The 7,321-nt window shown below is 27.7% G+C and overlaps 2 long non-coding RNA genes across 3 annotated transcripts; both read right to left on the bottom strand.

Annotated features, from left to right (window-relative positions):
- Positions 1-1,519: 1,519 nt before the first annotated feature.
- On the bottom strand, positions 1,520-3,778 carry LOC119663175. Of its 2 annotated transcripts, XR_005250979.1 has the most exons (3): positions 3,635-3,778; positions 1,667-2,162; positions 1,520-1,606 (listed from the first exon to the last, which is right to left on the bottom strand). It is a non-coding gene; the product is annotated as an uncharacterized LOC119663175 (long non-coding RNA). The 2 variants fall into 2 exon arrangements; XR_005250978.1 differs by having other exon boundaries at positions 1,520-2,162; positions 3,635-3,775.
- A 3,199-nt stretch (positions 3,779-6,977) lies between these two features.
- On the bottom strand, positions 6,978-7,315 carry LOC119663173. The gene is made up of 2 exons (XR_005250975.1): positions 7,125-7,315; positions 6,978-7,064 (listed from the first exon to the last, which is right to left on the bottom strand). It is a non-coding gene; the product is annotated as an uncharacterized LOC119663173 (long non-coding RNA).
- Between the last annotated feature and the right edge of the window lie 6 nt (positions 7,316-7,321).

Genomic DNA, 7,321 nt, shown 5'->3' with positions numbered 1-7,321 from the left:
TTTTAAATTCACTTCAATTACTACTTATTTATAAAATAAATTGTTTTATATCATAACAAAAAAATATGTTTTTAATTATTTAAATTTCTTTTCTTAACTTATGTTTAACTAAATTATATATATATATGCATAAATTTTTAATTGATTCGTATTATTGTGTTCAAGATTTCTCCTCAAAACAAAATTTTTCTTATAAATTTTAAATTTAAAATTAAATTTTTTTTAATATAATAATAAAATATGTAGGAATTGTACTGCTTATAAGATCTTTTCAAATGTGGACTCGGTTATCTTCTCCGTCACTTTTTAAATACCTGTCCACCGTCTCGGTATTTCATTATTTTAACGATGTATAAAGCTGCCGTTATTCATATAGTCCAACTTTTTAATATTGCAGATGATTGTTGGAATTATTATAAATGAGTGTTGGAACACCTATGCTCGATTAATTTCATCACACGTATTTCATTGATATGTTAATTTATTATCACTATTTAAACAAGGATATGTATTGTTTTTAATTGTTAAAAATCTTGAATCTTTTTATTTAATCTCCTTCAGTACCTTTCATTCACAATTTTAAATTCACGAAAATTTACAAAAATAAAAAAAATCTCCACAGGTACAAAAAAATTTCTCCCGCACATATAAAAATCATAAAAGTCTTCGAACAGCACTGCACTCGGACTTATATTTTCCGATATCTTGACAGTATCCAAAACACACCTTTTATACGACAGTTTATTTCGAGGTTTTAATGTTCCAAACGCGATCAGCACACTGGCCCATAAGGGCTGTCGTGAAGACGGAACCTCTTAGGGCATTGATCTTAATCTTCCACTTACCGTAGTAACGTAGTAAACAGAGAGAGTCCTAAGGTAATTGTTAAGCTCAATGTAGTTTCAACTGGGGAAGTTGGACCTCATGCAGATGAGACAATCATCTGTATAGCAGATTTGCCTAATGCATTGAGGAGGAAGGGAAAATGAGAAGGAAGGAGAAGGAAATATTTACAAGGATGGGGTATTCGCTAGAAACAGCCATTACTCGAAACAGCTGTATGGTCAGCTAAAAATTCAATTAACTAAAAATTTCGTTTTTACAATTCACTACTGTTCGAAACCTGTCAGTTACATTTTATAATTTTTTAATTGTTATGTCATGATTTCAATTATAAAATAATTAATAATCAATTTAAAAACAAAATATTTTTCTTATAATTTGGTACTATTTAAAAACCTTTGCATTAGCAAAACAGTTTTCTTCGTAATTTTCGTCGTAATTATCTTTAAATCTACATTCGTTTAATTTTGGAGAATCGCTCAATTTTATAAGAAACTTATAAATAAAGTGTTCAATTAAAAATTAAAGGATAACTTCAAAATACCATATGTATTTAACGAAAAATTGCTTCACATTCGGTTATACTTTTTATAATAGAAAAGATTTTTATTTTCTACAATCCATAATAAGCGATGAAACTATTTTCCAGAATTGATAGAACCCTAGTTTAATGGACAATAAAATTTGCAACATTGGTGACTTTCCTTGTTCTAGTATTCTATTTTATTAAGAAAATATCCTCAGTAATGTCGTTCAGTTATATCTAAATGGGACATAAATATTCTTATATTGTATATAAATTTTAAAATACAAATATAGGTACATTTTTCCTTTGTAAATGAAATTGTTCTTTTTTATTTTCACAATCACTCTTCATTTGTCATTAGAGAGGTTGTAACATATATTCGCCTTGCATAAACATTTCTTCTTGGATAGGTGCATATTTGGTTAAACTTCCCGTTAATAATACTTTCCATTTAAGTCTTTTTTTATCTAAATTCGAAATTTTAAGCCCACATTTAAATGGATTAAAAATAATTTCCTTCTTTTTATCGCATACATTTTGTCAAATAAATTTCGATTTCATCAATGAGTTTTTTAACATCCATCGCACTAGTAATTCGTATGAAATGCGAAAAAAACCATCAGATACAGAATCCGACAGGTCTAGTATTTTAGTGACGACATTGACTCCATATCGCATAATTTAATAGACCTAATCAGCTGTAAGCAATAAGCAATAAGCCGCGTGATGTCATGATATTCCAAATTGTATATGGTACAGTAACAGCTTTGGTAGGATTTACAAGCAGCATTACCTATAAGTATAAATTAATATTTTATTGACTTCTTTTTAATTAAAAATTAGTTTGAGTTTAATTAGTTAATGAAATTATTACAATCATGATTTTATATAGATACTTAGGTGTGGCTAGGTAGTAGCTTAGGTGAATAAAAAGGAGGGTAAATAATATAAAGAGATAGAATCTTTATAGTATACACATTAGACTGTTTTCACACCTATTTCTTATATTGTTTAGAGCACTATTTGTGCTCAGTATTCATTTATTATTCATTTAAATAATAAATAATGAGCTACATTATTTTTATTATTTAACAAGACTAATTCGGTATATACTTTGTGATAATGATTGAAATTATATATTTTCAATTTGAGTTCATATAACCGTAAACATATGCATATATTATACTTTTACACTATTATACTTATAGTTCTGCGATTGACACAGAACTATTCATTTTGTTTAGAAATTATTCTTATCGCTGATCATTAATTGAGTTTATAATGAAGTAAAAACTTCAATAATATAATATGTAGAAAGTGTGGTACCCGCATAACACCAATTTGTTTGGCAGAGGTTCATGTTAAGTAAATATGGTATGTGATTCATTGCAGAGGAACTTAAGGGTGAAATATAGAAAATATATTAATATTAATATATATCATATTGTCAGTTCTTCCGTTTTTCAGTATTTGAATTGATAAAGAAATGACTTTGAATATTTTTTCAAATGTTCTCATTTTTATCCCTCGAAAACAGACAAACTCTTTTATGTTGAAGCAGATATGTTATGTTGGATAATATCGGATTATTCAAATAAAGTTTTATATTATTCAACTCATAGGGAATATGTTTTCCGATATCGTTTTACTACCTAAAAGGTACTAACTTTACTATATTACACAAAACTTACATATATGTGAAAAATATAAAAACAGCTTAATTCTTATTAAACTTAGACTAGGTGCTCTCTAGTAATAACAAAATTTAAATTTATTAATAATATCAAGATATTTTGAAGTTACAAAACTGCTATAGACAAGTGTAGGTATTTCACCTGGACCCATGTTAAATACAACTTTCATACCGGTACCTACATCGTGTTTTTATACTTTCTTCCTCATCTCATTCCATATACCAAGTCTTGTCAACCTTTTGTGTGTTTGCTGTGAAATGGGCATTTGGTTACAGCAGTAGCAACAACAACAGATAATACAATAGAATCGTTGGCCTATTTCAGTTAACACTTTTATTTGTTAATATCTTAATTAAACTTAATCAACTGACGATTATAGTTAACAATGAAATTTATAGACTAATATTGCTGGAATTTTCTTGCTGGAGTTTCAATATTCGTAATGGAGGTTATTAATCTTTCAAATCACTATACAATCAATACGTCAACTATTAGAACTTTGTGCCTTTTTTACATATTATAATCCTACTTTCTCAATAATTTCACAATTTAAATATTTTGTTGGTATCACCTTTGAGTAATGTGCTAATATTTGTTTACGTATCTGACGCTCTTCCTCTGTATATTGGAGTGCCTTGTTAAATAATTTACTTTACTTTTAAATTTAAGTAATTTCTCCCATTTACTTTATTTGTTTTTTAGTTGTCATTTGACAACTGTCATTTACAGTGGTGGCAATAAATATGTTCTTTGATATTGAAATGACATGTTTAATAGTGTATATTGTACATAATAATATTCGGACAAACAACTTCCACATTAGGCTTTTAGAACAAAATGTTGTAAAATTTTTTCTTATATGAGGTTAGGATTATGTAAATTAAAATGGATTTAGTGCTAGACTTCAAACAGAAATTAAAATAAGGCATCTTAAAACTGTTTATTTACAGACTATAAAACTATAAAAAAAAAATGTACAATAGGTGTATTCAAGATGTCTGTGCATCGTTGCATGTACAAATTTATTTGATTTTACAAAAACAATTTCTTTTCTTATAATTCTGCACTTGATTTGCAAGACAATATTCAAGACCATATTTTTAACACCAATTACCTCTTGCATATTTGATTTTCAAGACTCTATACTTCAGCGAAACTGTTAAGTTTGTTTTGATTTTGTTATTTTGTAATTTTATGATTTTGTGCAATTGTTTGATTTTTTATTTACTTTACGTCCAACAATGTCGGACAATGTCAATGCATTCTGCTTTTCACTTGTTTTTGGCATTAGTGGAAATTATTATATGCCAAATTATCGAATCTGGGTTATATTTTACAAGCAAATAAATATGTAAACAAAAATCATCTGTTCTAAATATTTTCAAGACTAATATGCACAACGTGTGTTCTCGATTATTTGAGTTTGCAAGGATGAACAGACATCCTGAATACCCCTAATATTTCTTTATATAATAAATTTTAAGAAGGTTATGTACACTTTTTCCAATATTTTCTTAATTATGTGTCCATAATATATATTGCTAATGGAATAATAAGGATTCTTTAAAAACAGAAAGGTTTTCAAACATTTTTTTATGAAACAAATAGTATTCTATAGTAGTGCTGTTCGTATTCGGTTTTACGAAGTAGCCTCGAACTTATCTGTCGAAGGATCTATTAGAAAGGAACTGGTGGATAACACTACAGAGTGTTGTAAGGAAGCCGAAGTGGCATAGTTTGTGCATCAGACCTTCGAACCATACGGTGTCGAAGGAAAGCCTTCCAACACTCTGTTGTTGCTTTCAATACAAAATGAAAATTTGACACTAGCATCTCACTTCATTTTGCATTAAAAGCAACAACAATTGCCATGACGTGACTGCAATCATAACAAGCCGCTTAGACAATTCCATTTATTTCATTGATTAGACGTTAAAAATATAAATAATTATACAACCAGCTCAACTGCAAAGTTAAGCTGCTTTGCTATAAACAGCTAATTCGCGCCTTATTCACGTACGCCTTTCACTATTTGGTCTGCAATCTCTTTCGCCCATATGGAAAGAATCTGTCTTTTCGAGATATATATGTATGTTCTTTGTTTTTGGTTGAAACTTTTAAGAAAAAAAATGTATTTGAAACAAATGAACTCTAAATTATTTGAGTTTATAGAAATTTTCTTTGATGTTGTGGTGCTTTTATATGTATTTTTAACCATTATATATCATTTATATACCATATATATGGTATATAAATTAATTTCTTTTAAGGTTTTTCAATAATTTTTGTAATTTCTATGTAATTATTTTCCTTAAACTTTTACATTGTATAAAAATAATATGCACTTATTTCATTTACCGATATTGATTAAAACAACATTTGCTTTTAAATTCACTTTAATTACCACTTATTTATAAAATAAATTGTTTTATATCATAACAAAAAAATATGTTTTTAATTATTTAAATTTCTTTTCTTAATTTATGTTTAACTAAATTATATATATATATATATGCATAAATTTTTAATTGATTCGTATTATTGTGTTCAAGATTTCCTCAAATGTCCTCAAAACAAAATTTTTCTTATAAATTTTAAATTTAAAATCAAATTTTTTTTAATATAATAATAAAATATGTAGGAATTGTACTGCTTATAAGATCTTTTCAAATGTGGACTCGGTTATCTTCTCCGTCACTTTTTAAATACCTGTCCACCGTCTCGGTATTTCATTATTTTAACGATGTATAAAGCTGCCGTTATTCATATAGTCCAACTTTTTAGTATTGCAGATGATTGTTGGAATTATTATAAATGAGTGTTGGAACACCTATGCTCGATTAATTTCATCACACGTATTTCATTGATATGTTAATTTATTACCACTATTTAAACAAGGATATGTATTGTTTTTAATTGTTAAAAATCTTGAATCTTTTTATTTAATCTCCTTCAGTACCTTTCATTCACAATTTTAAATTCACGAAAATTTACAAAAATAAAAAAAATCTCCACAGGTACAAAAAAATTTCTCCCGCACATATAAAAATCATAAAAGTCTTCGAACAGCACTGCACTCGGACTTATATTTTCCGATATCTTGACAGTATCCAAAACACACCTTTTATACGACAGTTTATTCCGAGGTTTTAATGTTCCAAACGCGATCAGCACACTGGCCCATAAGGGCTGTCGTGAAGACGGAACCTCTTAGGGCATTGATCTTAATCTTCCACTTACCGTAGTAACGTAGTAAACAGAGTGAGTCCTAAGGTAATTGTTAAGCTCAATGTAGTTTCAACTGGGGAAGTTGGACCTCATGCAGATGAGACAATCATCTGTGTAGCAGATTTGCCTAATGCATTGAGGAGGAAGGGAAAATGAGAAGGAAGGAGAAGGAAATATTTACAAGGATGGGGTATTCGCTAGAAACAGCCATTACTCGAAACAGCTGTATGGTCAGCTAAAAATTCAATTAACTAAAAATTTCGTTTTTACAATTCACTACTGTTCGAAACCTGTCAGTTACATTTTATAATTTTTTAATTGTTATGTCATGATTTCAATTATAAAATAATTAATAATCAATTTAAAAACAAAATATTTTTCTTATAATTTGGTACTATTTAAAAACCTTTGCATTAGCAAAACAGTTTTCTTCGTAATTTTCGTCGTAATTATCTTTAAATCTACATTCGTTTAATTTTGGAGAATCGCTCAATTTTATAAGAAACTTATAAATAAAGTGTTCAATTAAAAATTAAAGGATAACTTCAAAATACCATATGTATTTAACGAAAAATTGCTTCACATTCGGTTATACTTTTTATAATAGAAAAGATTTTTATTTTCTACAATCCATAATAAGCGATGAAACTATTTTCCAGAATTGATAGAACCCTAGTTTAATGGACAATAAAATTTGCAACATTGGTGACTTTCCTTGTTCTAGTATTCTATTTTATTAAGAAAATATCCTCAGTAATGTCGTTCAGTTATATCTAAATGGGACATAAATATTGTTATATTGTATATAAATTTTAAAATACAAATATAGGTACATTTTTCCTTTGTAAATTAAATTGTTCTTTTTTATTTTCACAATCACTCTTCATTTGTCATTAGAGAGGTTGTAACATATATTCGCCTTGCATAAACATTTCTTCTTGGATAGGTGCATATTTGGTTAAACTTCCCGTTAATATTACTTTCCATTTAAGTCTTTTTTTATCTAAATTCGAAATTTTAAGCCCACATT

This window comes from Teleopsis dalmanni, unplaced genomic scaffold, assembly GCF_002237135.1.
Source record: "Teleopsis dalmanni isolate 2A unplaced genomic scaffold, ASM223713v2 unscaffolded_contig_0189, whole genome shotgun sequence".
Classification (NCBI taxonomy): Eukaryota; Metazoa; Arthropoda; class Insecta; order Diptera; family Diopsidae; genus Teleopsis; species Teleopsis dalmanni.
The sequence above is the reverse complement of the archived record's forward strand: the minus strand, read 5'-3'. Positions and strand labels throughout refer to the sequence as shown.